Source organism: Pelophylax lessonae (genome assembly GCF_965119305.1).
Source record: "Pelophylax lessonae genome assembly, chromosome: 2".
In the NCBI taxonomy this organism is placed as follows: Eukaryota; Metazoa; Chordata; class Amphibia; order Anura; family Ranidae; genus Pelophylax; species Pelophylax lessonae.
Window position 1 is genome coordinate 129,835,572 of NC_138769.1, and position 13,612 is coordinate 129,849,183.

Here is a 13,612-nt window from a genome sequence, read left to right on the forward strand (position 1 = left end):
CATGGCCGTGGTTTACGTCAATCATCAAGGGGGCACCACAAGTGTCCTGGCGACACGGGAGGTGGCTGAGATCTTAATATGGGCAGAAAATTTTGTTCCAGCCCTCTCCGCCATGCATATACCCGGAGTGGTATAAATACACCTATTAAGGTGTACAGAGCCGCGCTCATCTAAAGTGCACTTAGTGTAATATAATTGATCAAATATAGTGAACCATTGACAAATATTAATAAATATATGAAAAAAGGTGCTAATGCAATTGATAAATATAAAGTGCATTAACGATAAGTGAATAAATAAAAAGTGCAACAGCAATGAGTGAAGAAATCGCATATAAAGTCCCATGCACCAACAGGCTTCAGTGCAGTCTCTAAAGCAGGGTTTCTTCACTCCGGTCCTTCACTTAACAGGCCAGATTTTAAGTATTTAGGGAGATGCAGACTAGAATACTGCAATCACTGAGCAGCAAATGATATCACCTGTGATGTATTTCAGATATCTTCCAAACCTGGCCTGTTAGTGTGCCCTGAGGACCGGAGTTGAGAAACACTGCTCTAAAGGATTCTTGCACACATAAACAGATCTTCAATCCCTTCTCCACATGGACACCCCAATGGTAAAAAAGAATCAGGAGCTTTGTCTGTCAATGAACGAAAAAGAAAGTTTTTTTTGACTTACTGTAAAATCCATTTCTCTGATGTTCAGTGACGGACACGGCACCCACCACTCTGTGGAGTTGTAATTCTTCTGACACTGCTTGTAACAAAACTGATTGCCTATAGCTGAGAGTGGGTGTATATAAAAAAAAAAAAACAGTATCTCTCCTGCGCTCAAGTGGTATGCGGGAAGGTGAATGTTCTTGGTGGGTTTTTAAGCACATGTGCCTTCAGGACCAAGGGTATCCAAAAAACGCTGTAAGACGATAACAAGAGAAGGGCGCACCAACCTTGTGCATTACCACTAAAAAGTTTATTATCAAATGGGTAGCATAAGATATGTACAAACATGTAGGAAATGGGAACCGATCGCCTCCAGAACAATTCTCTACTGTTGGTTAGCGTGATGGCGTCGGCAAAAACCTGGTTTGGCTTACGCGTTTCGAGGGTGAACCCTCTTCCTCAGAGAGGCAAATTTGGCTCTGAGGAAGAGGGTTCTCCCTCGCAACGCGTAAGTCATATCAGGTTTTTGTGGACGCCTTCACGCTACCCAGCAGTAGAGAAGTGTTCTGGAGGTGAGCGGTTCCCATTTTCTACATGTTTGTACATATCTTATGTTTGTGAGTATATTGTACGCTACCCATTTGATTTTAATAAACTTTTTAGTGGTAATGCACAAGGTTGGTGCGCGGTTCTCTTGTTGTCTTACAGTGGGTGTATACCCCCTGGGACTGCCCATAGGCGTAGTCAAGCGTTTTACTTCCTACTGTCCTACTCCTGTAGGGGCAGTATAACCCAATGGTTAAGAAGAATCAGGAGCTGTGTCCGTCAATAAACCTTCGAGAAATGGATTTTACTGTAAGTCAAAAATGCCATTTTCTCTATCGTTCATCGATAGACGCAGCTCTCCTTAACCATAGACACATAGGGTTATGCTCCTCTCAGGGATAGTCACTAGGCAGAAATAAAACTTCTCCACGCCTATGGGGGCTGTCCCAACAGGTATAACCCCTCAGGTTCTGCTATACTCAAAACAATTTGTTCTGTCTAAAGTCAGGGATAAGAGGGGGCGGGACTGGCATGCAGCACGTTTTTTTCGGTGTAGGAGTCAGAGCTTCTTCCTCTTCCTGCATCCAGCAAATATCGCATCGCAAATCGGGGAAAGTATTCCCTTGTCCTGACTTGTTTCACTCTATTGTGGATGAATAATGGCGACGCATCAAGCACATGGTGGTACCTAAGCGTTTTGCACGCCGCTATCCCTTTGCGGAGGCGATGGCCAACAGGTGGGCTGTCCCACTGAAAGTGGATTCCCCGGTGGCCAGGTTGAATAAAACGACTCTGGTGCTGGTGCCAGTGGAAGAGTCTCCAATCTTTTCAGATCCTGTGGATAGACAGGTGGAATCCTTATCCCGTCATGTCCATGAAGTACCCGATCACATGTTAAAAGCTAACTTTGTGAACATTCTCGTGGTGCAGACTTCTGCTGAATGGGGGAAGTTACTGAAGAGTACTTTGGAAACTACACAGCTTCCCCCTGCGGTTCTGGAGCTGTTGGACCAGTTAGTCCAGGCCCTGATTTCATGTGTGATACGTCCCTGGACTTGGCCTTATTGGTGGCCAGGATGTCAGCAGAGGGGTTGCCATTAGGTGCATGATCTCGCTAAAATGCTGGTCGGCTGACCAGGCTTCCAAAAAAGCTATTGCTGATCTTTCTTTTACAGGGAAGAATATATTTTGAGCCTCTCTGGATGAGTTGATCAAGGGCATCATGGGGGGTAAGAACAAGCAGCTTCCTTTACTCATAAATTTATTTTTCGTACCTCAAGGTCTCAAGAAAAAGGTAAGCCGTTTAGATCTTCTGGAGGGCCCAAGAAGCAATGGTCTGGTAAGTCCAAGGGCGGCAAACCCGGACCCGCAGACTTCCCTCGTCTGCATGAAGGGGCGCCCTCACCCGAATCTGGGGTGGGGGGACGTCTTCGATTCTTTCAGGAACCCTGTACTTCCTTGATTCAGGACAAATGGGTTCACGAATTGATCCGTTCCAGATACAAAATCGAATTCTGGTCTCGTCCTCAGGACCTGTTCTTCATGTCCAATCTTCAATTGTCCCCGGCCAGGTTAAGGGACTTGCGCGAGGCGGTACACGGTTTGCTTTCACAAGGGGTGATTGTGCCATTTCTGGCCCTGGAACGTTTTCAAGGATTTTATTCCAATCTGTTCACTGTGCCCAGAAAAGAAGGCAAGGTGCATCCCATCCTAGATCATCCCTGAACCATTTTGCGCTGGTACAGAGGATTCGGATGGAGTCCATCCGTACGGTAGGGGGACTTCTTGGCTTCCATAGATATCAAGGACGCATATCTACACATCCCTACCTCCACTGGACACCAGCGGAGCAGCATTATCAATTTGTGGTGTTACCCTTTGGTCTCGCCTCCGCTCCCAGGGTGTTTACCAAGGTTCTGGCTTTGGTGCTAGCATTTTGCGCAGGAGGGGGATTGCAGTACTGGACAGTCTCCTGTTGAGAGCGGACTCTCATTCGGTCCTGTTGGGTAACCTGGAGGTTACTTTCAGAACTCTATAGGAGTTGGGTGGGAACATCCATTTAAAAAAGTCCATGTTATGTACTCTTCTCCCTCAATCCGCAAAAGGTAAGGCACCTCGCAGCAATCGGGGCCTTCCTTCAATGCTCACTGGGGGCTTTTTCGTGCCTCAGGGGCGCAGGAAAAAGGCAAACCGTTCGGTGCCTCCGGAGGAAACAAGAAGGCTTGATCGGGTAAGCCCAAGGCCGGCCAGTCCGGTGCGGCGGACAAGTTTTCCTCTGCATGAAGGGACACCCTCACCCTGTTCAGGGATGGGGGGACGTCTGCGTTCCTTTCGAGAACCCTGGACGTCTCTGATTCCAGACAAATGGGTTCACAAACTTATTTGTACATTGTACAAGATCGAATTTCGATCTCGCCCAGCAGACAGGTTCTTTTCATCAAATCTCCGTCTGTCTCCGGATCGTTTGACAGATCTCAGGGAGGTAATGCAGGATCTCCTTGCACAGGGCGTAATCATCCCGGTTCCTCAACAGGACAGGTTTCAAGGTTTTTACTGAACCGCTTTGTGCGGGTGCAGAAGTTTCGGATGGAATCCATTTGGTCGGTGGTGGCATCTTTAAATCAAGTGGATTTTCTGGCCTCCATCGATTTTAAAATCTGCACATATTTATGAGGGTCATCAGCGGTATCTCCGTTTCACGGTGGCGGAGGAACACTCAATTTGTGGCATTACCCTTTGGTCTAGCGTTCGCTCCCAGAGTCTTCACCAAGGTTTTGGCTCCTGTGCTGGCTTTGTTACGCATAAAGGGGATTGCGGTACTCTATTATCTGGACGATCTCCTGTTAAGGGCGAGCTCTTGTGCCACCCTGTCAGGCGACCTGACCTTCATGGTTCAGACGCTTCAGGAGTTTGGGTGGACCATCAACTTCCGTCTGAGTTACCTGGGCATGGTTTTAGACTTCTCTTAAGCGAGGGTCTTTCTTCCACAGGAAAAACTCCAGACCTTGCAGGGCAAGATCAGGATCCTGAGGGACAACGATCTCTCCTCCCTGCGGACGTGTATGAGGTCCCTGGGGCTGATGGTGTCGGCCTTCAAGGCGGTCCCGTTTGCCCAATTTCACACCCAGCCTCTACAAGCAGAGACAGGATGATATTTCTAAGCCGTCTAACGAGGTCGGAGCTCTCATGGTTGCTTCAGTCGCCCGCTCTGAGCCAGGGCAGATCGTTTCTGCCACTGTTGTGGACGGTGTTCACCATGGATGCCAGCCTATCAGGCTGGGCTGGAGTGCTGGACACCCTTTGTGCCAAAGGAACATGGTTGCCGGAGGAATCGTCTTTACTAATGTCCTGGAGCTCAGGGCGATCAAACTCTGCCTGCTCCATTGGACGCCTCGGCTGCATGGTCTTCTAGTTCTGGTGCAATCCAACAGTGCCAGAGCGGTGGCTTACATCAATCACCAAGGGGGCACCAACAGTGGCCGGGCAGCCAAGGAAATGGCCGAGATTCTGACTTGGGCCGAGGCAAATGTTCTGGCTCTCCGCAGTTCACATCCCAGGAGTGAAGAACTGGCAGGCAGATTGCCTGAGTCGTCAGGTTCTGGATCAGGGGGAATGGTCCCTGCATCTGGAGGTTTTTCGCCTCCTGTGTGCCTGATGGGGAAACTCCAGAGATGGATCTGTTTGCATCTTGTCCAAACAAAAAGGTAGAGAGGTTTGAAAATATCAGGGAAATTTCTCTGCTTTTGTTGTCTCAGAAGGTTGCCTTTTTGGTGGCTATCACCTCTGCTCGCAGGGTGTCTCAGTTGGCGGCTCTGTCCTGCCGTTCACCTTATCTGATCGTTCACAGGGATAAGGTTGTTCTGCGTCCTAACCAGTCTTTTCTCCCTAAGGTGGTGTCATCTTTCCACCTCAATGAAGATATTGTTTTACCTTCGCTCTGTGCTAAGCCCAAGCATCCCAAGGAATTTGCTTTACATTCTCTGGATGTGGTTAGGGCATCTCTTTGAGGGTCTACCTGTCAGCCCGGAGTCCTTCCGGACTTCTGATTCTATGTTTGTCCTTCCTGAGGGACCTCATAAGGGTTCGGCTGCGTCTGCTGCAACCATATCAAAGTGGATCAGACAGACTATTGTTCAGGCCTATTCGTTAAAGGGTCAGGTGCCTCCTTTCCCTGTGAGGGCGCATTCTACTAGAGCGCTGAGTACCTCTTGGGCTTTTCGCCATCAGGCATCAGGAATTTTTTGTTTTGGGGTAAGCTCCTGTTGGTGTTGGTTGAGCTTTTTGTTGCCCAGTTGGCTACGTTCTTAGCCTTGGAAATGCGTTACAGTTTTTGGTTGCGTTCTTCCCACTCCTCATGCCTACACTGCTTTGGGACTTCCCATTAGTGTAGAATCATTGAGAGCTGCATCTGTCGGAGGACGTAAGCGAAAATTGGATTTTTGTAAGAACTTACCGTAAAATCTTTTTCTCTTAGTCCTCTGACGGACGCAGCTCCCGCCCCTCTATCTTGAGGTTGGTTGTGTCTTCTTTCACTGCTTGCTACGAAACTGATTTTAGAGCACAGTGTGTCTGGGGTAATGTCGTGAGGGACAGCCCCCATAGGCGTGTCGAGTGAAAGCTTTTCACTGCCTAGTCTCCTCCTGTAGAGCGAGCATTACCCATTAGTGAAGAAGCTTTGAGAGCTGCGTCTGTCAGAGGACTCAGAGAAAAGGATTTTACAGTAAGTTCTTACAAAAATCCAATTTCTCTAGCGCTCATTGACAGACGTAGTCCTCGGTGATACACCACCTTCGGGTTATGTTGCCTCCACAGGAGCAGGACTAGACAGGAAATTAAAAAGCTCTGGCCACACCCTAGGGGCAGTCCCAGAGGGTATATCCTCTCTCTCTCTGCCTCAGCAAATCAGTTATTTTCTGTCTAGTTAGGAGTAAGGACCTAGATACCTTGCTGGGATCTTAAGGTCCTGGCAAGAATTTTTTTCTTAAAGGATTTTTAGACAGCTTTTTTTTTCTCCAGTGTTCCTGTGAGATCTTCAAGCAAGAAAGCTGAACTGGGCGACGGGCTGGATGTTGAGATCCGGTGGTCACCCCAGTTCAGCCTACGAGCGCGTGCAGGCCATAGCTCCGCGCTGGGTCGGCCGCGACAAAGTCCCATTAAAAGGACTGAACCCGCGAGTTAAACGTCTCGCTGAAACGCCAAAGACCATGAGTCACGGCGTCCGTATCGGTCGACAGCCCTCCCGCCCCGGTGGAGAGGGGTACTGTCAGGAGTTGGTGCCCGCCTGGTTCCGGTATGGTGAGTAGTATGTTCCCCCTTTTTCCCTGACGGGTTTTGTGGTGAACGCGGGCCCCTCTCTGTATGGTAAGAAAGAGTCAGAGTCCTTTCTATCCTATAACATGTCACAAATCCTCCTATTTTGAGTGTGATTTTATGTGTGCAAAAGCCAGGAGGCTTGGTTTGGGAGCTAACAATCTATTGTATACATGTTTAAAAGATGTAATCTGTGGCATTCTGGGAATCTTATGGGTTAAGTATAAGCTACCTACCAGTCAGAAGCCACGGACATGTAGACTGCCTTCCAAATCAGATCTCCAGCTATTAGCAGGCCTCCCGAACGGCCATGCGGTCCGCCAGGGCCGGTACCGCCAACCACGCCATATCCCCATGCAGAGAGAGTGTTGTGTGCCCTGCAGCACACCGCTATTCAGTATAGGCCGCCGCCATTTTTTTTGCTGGATCGCACGAGCCGCCATTTTGGCGTAGCCTCGTGTCTCCAGCATGGGGGCGGCCATGTTTGAGGTGATCCCACACCTCGTGGAGCTTGGGGGAGGCGCCGGAAGGCGTGCAGAGGGGCGGAGCCGCCTCCTTTCTTCCTGGGCAGCCAGCCAAAAGACTTCCTGTTTGTCAAGACAGCGCTGTAAGCTGTTGCAGTTTAACTCTGAGCATCAAGTAGTGAGCCTGGGGGTCTATCTCTCTCTCTCTCGATCGATAGGGATCCCTAGCAGGTAACACTAAGGGGCTTTTTGTGGCGCTGGGGGTCAGAAAAGAAAAAAAAAAAAAAAAAAGTTTTTTTCTTTACTTTTGAATTATATTATCCAGGAAGTAACTGGAGTTATTATGGACCCTGCCACACATATTCCCCCACCTGTTTCCCTCGAGGGGGCCTCGGGACCCGCCGGTGCACAGAGTATAGAGTCATTTACAGCAATTTTGGAGTCTATGGTGGCTCGGGTGGAGGCGGCCTGTCAGGGACGGGGGTCAAGGAAGCGACCCCCGCCTACCCCTATACTATCTGACACCTCTGACTCAGATTCAGAGATGGTCACGGCAGTTGCAGGTTCCTCTGCAAGGGCTGTTATCCCAGGTAAAGCCCCCTCAGACAGTGAGGAGGACGCTTCTTCTCTTGCTATAATTCAGGAAGAAGCATTGGTGGACGCACTAGTTGTGGCAGTGCAAGAAACCTTAAAACTTGAGGCTTTACCGGCAGAGGCAACTGAAACAGAGAGGCCTTTTGGGACTAATAAGCCCATCAAGACGGCGAAGGCTTTTCCTGTACCTAAATGTTTTGGTAATCAGATTAAAGGAGAATGGGAGCATTCTAAACGTACCTTTACTATTTCCAAGCGTATTGCTAGACGCTATCCGTTTGAGGAATCCATCATTAAGAAATGGACGGTACCACCAGTCGTGGATCCACCTATTTCCAGGCTGAATAAAGCCACGGTTATTCCAGTGGAGGACACTTCGTCCTTTAAGGATCCGGTGGATCGAAAGATAGAAGCAGAGTCCCGCACTATCTTTTCTCTGATAGGGTCAGCATTTAGACCAGTAATTGTTATTGGTCTAGTTTCCCAGACACTTACGGAATGGGCGAAAATGGTACGCCAAGATCTTAGGGGAAAAGATATTCCCCAGGAGACATCTGATTTGATGGAACAGATCATACAAGGGCTACGGTTTATCTGTGACGCAGCCTTGGACACTACTCCCTTGTTAGGGCATGCATCTAAGTTAGCAGTGATCCTCAGACGTGTGCTGTGGTTAAAATGCTGGTCAGCTGACCTAGGTTCCAAAAAGACCTTGACCAATCTCCCTTTTCAGGGGAATAGTCTATTTGGGGCCAACCTAGATGAAATCATTAAGGATGCCACTGGGGGCAAGAGCACTTTTTTGCCACAGGCTGCAAAAGCTAAGGGACCTCGCAACAAGCGAGGACCTTTCTTTACCGCCCATAAAGGGCGCTCGGCTGGTACTCCCGGGAAAGGCAAGACTCCTCCAGGAGGGTTCAAGAAGGGCTGGTCGGACAAGCAGAGGACCAACCCAGCCAAACCCGAAGTAAAGGAGTACACAGCCTGAAGGTGCGCCCCCACCCGGTTTCAGGGTGGGGGGACGTTTTCACCGGTATTCAGGACATTAGATCGAGCATCAACCACTACTACCGGTGCGATTCTTCCCTTCCAACATTTAAGTACCACAGGAAGCGGTAGTTACCGTTCCCTGAATAGATCTTTTCCTTTACCTTTTCCTAAGATTAGTCCCGATACCTCACAGGAATCGGATCTGATTGACCAGATAGGCCAAGTAGCCTCTAGTCGGGTGACTTCGGTCCCTGAGGTTCAACCAGAAAAGATCACCTTTCCTGATAACCATCAGGTATCTGATAAATGTGTGGAAACAGAAAACGACCAGACTTTCTCGGATGGTCGGGGCCAGATAGCTCTAGGGACGCCTGGTTCAGATCCAATCAGCGCCAGTGGTCCTAGAAATTCTAGGCTGGCCTCCTCAAGCCGGCCTGGCCGACTTGGACATGTTAGTCGCAAACGTTCCGTGGGAACTTCGTCTCAGGGAGTGTCTGTGGTCTCAAGGACCAATTTACCTTCGTGCTTTACAGTCGCTGGTTTTAATGGCCTGGCCATTGAGACCCAAGTACTGAAGGACAGAGGTTTGTCTACTTCAGTCATTCCTACCCTTATTAAAGCAAGGAAAGCGACTTCCAGCAAAGTCTATTATCACACATGGAAGACTTATATTGCGTGGTGCGAATCTTTAGGATTTCCTCCACGTACCTATTCGGTGTCTCGAATATTGGCCTTTTTGCAACAAGGGGTTGAGCAGAAGCTAGCCTTGAGCACCATCAAGGGTCAAGTTTCAGCATTAGCAATCTTCTTTCAGAAACCTTTAGCTACCAAATCCTTGGTGCGGAATTTCATCCAGGGGGTGCGGCACCTGGCTCCTCCAGTCCGCGCGCCCTTACCGCCCTGGGATCTTAATTTGGTTTTGTCGGTTCTACAGAAACCTCCCTTTGAAAACATCAGGGAGATTCCCTTGCTTACTTTATCCCAGAAGGTGGTCTTCTTGGTGGCTATTACTTCTGCTCGCAGGGTGTCAGAACTGGCTGCATTATCATGCCAGTCCCCATACCTAGTGATTCATAGGGATAAGGTAGTACTTCATCCTAAGCCATCTTTTCTTCCTAAGGTGGTTTCAGATTTTCATCTGAATGAAGATATTGTACTACCTTCCTTGTGTCCTCAGCCCAAGCATCATCGGGAACATGCGTTGCATTCCTTAGATGTGGTTCGGGCAATCAGGGTATACCTGAAAGCTACGGAATCATTCCGTAAGACGGATTCACTTTTTGTGATCACGGATGGCCCCAGAAAGGGTTTGCCTGCATCTGCCGCGACCATTGCCAAATGGATTAGACAAACGGTGGTACAGGCTTATTCTATTAAGGGTCAGAGTCCTCCGTTCCCTGTTAGGGCGCACTCCACTCGAGCGCTCAGTACTTCCTGGGCCTTTCGCCATCAGGCGTCAGTGGTCCAGGTATGTAAGGCGGCCACCTGGTCGTCGGTACATACCTTTACAAAATTCTATAAAATTGATGTGACGGCATCGGCGGATGCCTCATTTGGCCGCAAGGTTTTGCAGGCCGCAATTTGAGGAGACCGGTGGTCTACCTCGTGGGTTTTTTTCTGTTTGAAAAAAAAAAAAAAAAGAAAAAATTTTTTTTTCTCTTTTGTTGAGTCTCATCATTAAGGATGAGCATTGTAAACTTCTAGTTGGCACCGGTTGGGCCTTCTAGATTGGGATTTGATTTCATTTTCCCACCCCTCAGTTGTGATACTGCTCTGGGACGTCCCGAAGGTGGTGTATCACCGAGGACTACGTCTGTCAATGAGCGCTAGAGAAAAATGGATTTTTGTAAAATCTTACCGTAAAATCCTTTTCTCTTAGCTCATTGACAGACGTAGTCCCCGCCCCTCTGTTTTTTTGAGTTGGGTTGGGTTAAAATCTCTAAAGACTGCTTTTTCACATAACTGATTTGCTGAGGCAGAGAGAGAGAGAGGATATACCCTCTGGGACTGCCCCTAGGGTGTGGCCAGAGCTTTTTAATTTCCTGTCTAGTCCTGCTCCTGTGGAGGCAACATAACCCGAAGGTGGTGTATCACCGAGGACTACGTCTGTCAATGAGCTAAGAGAAAAGGATTTTACGGTAAGATTTTACAAAAATCCATTTTTTTTGTTTTCTCTTTGAGGGTTCCTTTTTTCCCGGGGGAGCTCCAGTTGTTCCTGGTTGAGCTCTGTTTTACCTGGTTGACTACCTTTGGCCATTGGGGCATTCAGGTTTTTTGTTCCTCTCTTGTTCCCACCCCTCATGTTTTTGACTGCTTTGGGACATTCCTATAAGTCTATGATTAAGGAAAGCTGCGTCTGTCGAACGATAGAGAAAACTGGATTTTTGTAAGAGCTTACCATAAAATCCTTGTCTCTGAAGTTTATCGACAGACGCAGCACCCGCCCCTCTACTTTTGAGTTATGGGTTTTTTTGCCGACACTGCTTGCAACACGACTGTTTGAGTATAGCAGAGCCTGAGGGGTAATGCCTGTTGGGAAAGCCCCCATAGACGTGGACAAGTTTGTTTTTTTTTCCGCTTAGTGACTATCACTAGAAGGAGGAGCATAACCCTAAGAGTCTATGATTGAGAGCTGCGTCTATCGAACTTCAGAGAAAAGGATTTTACGGTAAGTTCTTACAAAAATCCATTTTTTTTTTTTTTTTTTGCACGGGTGGAGGGCCTAATGGCAGTAACGGTAGCATCCAAAAGACAAAAAGTAAATTTCTCTATCGCAGTCTGTTCTTCATAACAGTAGTGTTACCCCCTGCAGGAGTAGGACACTAGGCAGAAAAAAAAGTTCTGGTTACGCCTATGGGCAGTCCCAGGAGGTATACAACCCCCCCCCCCCCCCTCTTTGCTATAGGATGCCAGTTTTAATCTGCCTAGTCAGGAGTTAGGCCCTAGATCCTTGCTGGGATCTGTGGTCCTGGCAAAAAGTTTTTTTCTAGGCAGTTTTTTTTTTTTTTTCTCAATTTTTTACAAGCAACTAAGCTGGATCTGGGCGACGGGCTGGATATATAGATCCAGTGGTCACCCCAGCCGGCCAGCAAGCGCGCGCGGACCCCAGCTCCGCGCTAGGTTGGCCTCGACATAGTTCCACCGGATGGGGAATGGCCCTGCGAGTTAAGGTCGCACACGACCGGGTCTAAGCCCAGAGTTTCAGCGTTCCTATTGGTTGACAGCCCCCCCACTTTGGTGGAGAGGGGTTCTGTCAGGAGATGGCGTCCGCCTCCTCCAGGTATGGTGAGTAATTGCTCCCCCCTCTCCCCCTGGTGGGTTTTGGGCTGGACACGGGCCCCTTCCTAGATCAGTCGGACCCCTGGGATTCCCCTTTTTCCTGTCACGCCCCCCTCCCCCCTTTTACCTACTGGGGGTATGGAGCGCTTGCAGCTAACCCTGGGGGCTTGGAATCGGGCGTAATGCCGATGATGGGGCGGGGGGGTGCACCACCAGCGACCAGATGATCGATCGTGCAGGTGGGACTCACCTGTCACTACCAGGGCCCCCCATCCTGTCGATCCCGCCCAGGAGACTTGGGGGTCCCCTAGGGGGACCCCAGAAGCTCAGCAGGCCGCACGGGCCGCCATTTTCTTGTGCTACATAGTATCGGCGTGCCAGGTTTCTGTAGCCCGGCGGCCATTTTGCGGTGGATCCACGTTGAAAATCAATGGTGGCCATGTTTTTGGAGTCCCTAGAGGCATTTTTTGGCGGTGGAGCCCCTCCCTTTTCCCTAGTGCTGAAGTTTTTTTCTTCTGATCAAGATCGCTGCATACACGTGCTGTACAGACATCCTGGGCCTTCCTGGTGCATCTCTGGTGTGGGTGGTGAGTTGGGGGGGGGGGGGGTTCTCTCTCTCTGCTGAGGGTCTTCAGTGCTTTGTTCCTGACCTCTTGGGGGCGCTTTAGCGCGGTGGGATGTTTCTAAAAAAAAAAAAGTGGTTTTTAAACTTTTTCTGCAGGTTCCCCTGGTGCGACATGGACCCTGTGGAACACGTTTCACCACCTGACCGCTTCTCGGAGGCCGCAGGGCCCTCCGGATTCCAGCCATCCATAGATGTACTATTGGGGGTCCTGAAATCTTTTGTGTCCCGGGTGGAGGCGGCCTTTAAGGGGCAAAGTAGCAAAAAAATGCCCCCCGCCTACCCCTGTCTCAACTGAAGGGTCAGATTCTGAATCTGATTCAGCCACCGCAGACATGAATCTCCCTGTCGGGTCTACTGCCTCAAACCCTGTCTTCTCTCATAGTGAGGATAAAACCTCTCCCTCTGCCACTCCGCAAGAAAAGGCGCTGGTGGACGCACTAGTTGTATCTGTGCGTGAGCCCCTAAAATGGAGGACGCAGCTGCGACTGAGGCGCAAGTTATGTTTGGCACTCGCAAGCCATCCAGAGCGGCAAAGGTTTTCCCCTTTCCCGCGTATTTTGACAACAAGGTCAAAAAAAAGTGGGACCTCCCAAAGCGTCCCCCTGGGGTGCCTAAGCGGATTGCTAGATGCTACCCCTTTGAGGAGTCCCTTATAAAGAAGTGGATAGTGCCACCTCCTGAATAAAGCTACCATGATTCCAGTGGAGGATTCCCCGTCCTTTAAGGATCTAGCGGATAGAAAGGCGGAGTCTCAGACTGGTGTTTTACTATTGCCCTTGTGTCACAAACCTTGACTGATGCCCTTGTGTCACAAACCTTGACTGATGCCCTTGTGTCACAAACCTTGACTGAATGGGCTAAGTTACTTCACTGTGACCTGGAGTGGGAACATCTCCCCCCTGTCTTTGGGAAACTGGTGGACCAGTTGATTCAGGGGCTGCAATTTTTTTGGGATGCCTCGCTGGATGTGGCTCCACTATTAGCGCAACTGTTGGTGTCGGCAGTGGTGGTTCGGCGTATACTTTGGCTAAAATGCTGGCCTGCGGATTAGACTTCCAAAAAGCCCTTGTCTGATCTACCTTTTCAAGGTGACCCCCTGTTTGGGGCTACCCTTGATGGCATTATCAAAGGGTCTTATAGGGGGT

The 13,612-nt window shown here is 49.3% G+C and overlaps 1 protein-coding gene across 1 annotated transcript in view; it reads left to right on the forward strand.

Annotated features, from left to right (window-relative positions):
- The window catches only part of SPAG5 (sperm associated antigen 5), a 374,185-nt gene that overhangs the window by 217,983 nt on the left and 142,590 nt on the right, over nucleotides 1-13,612 (forward strand). The gene's annotated exons all lie outside the window — the stretch shown is intronic.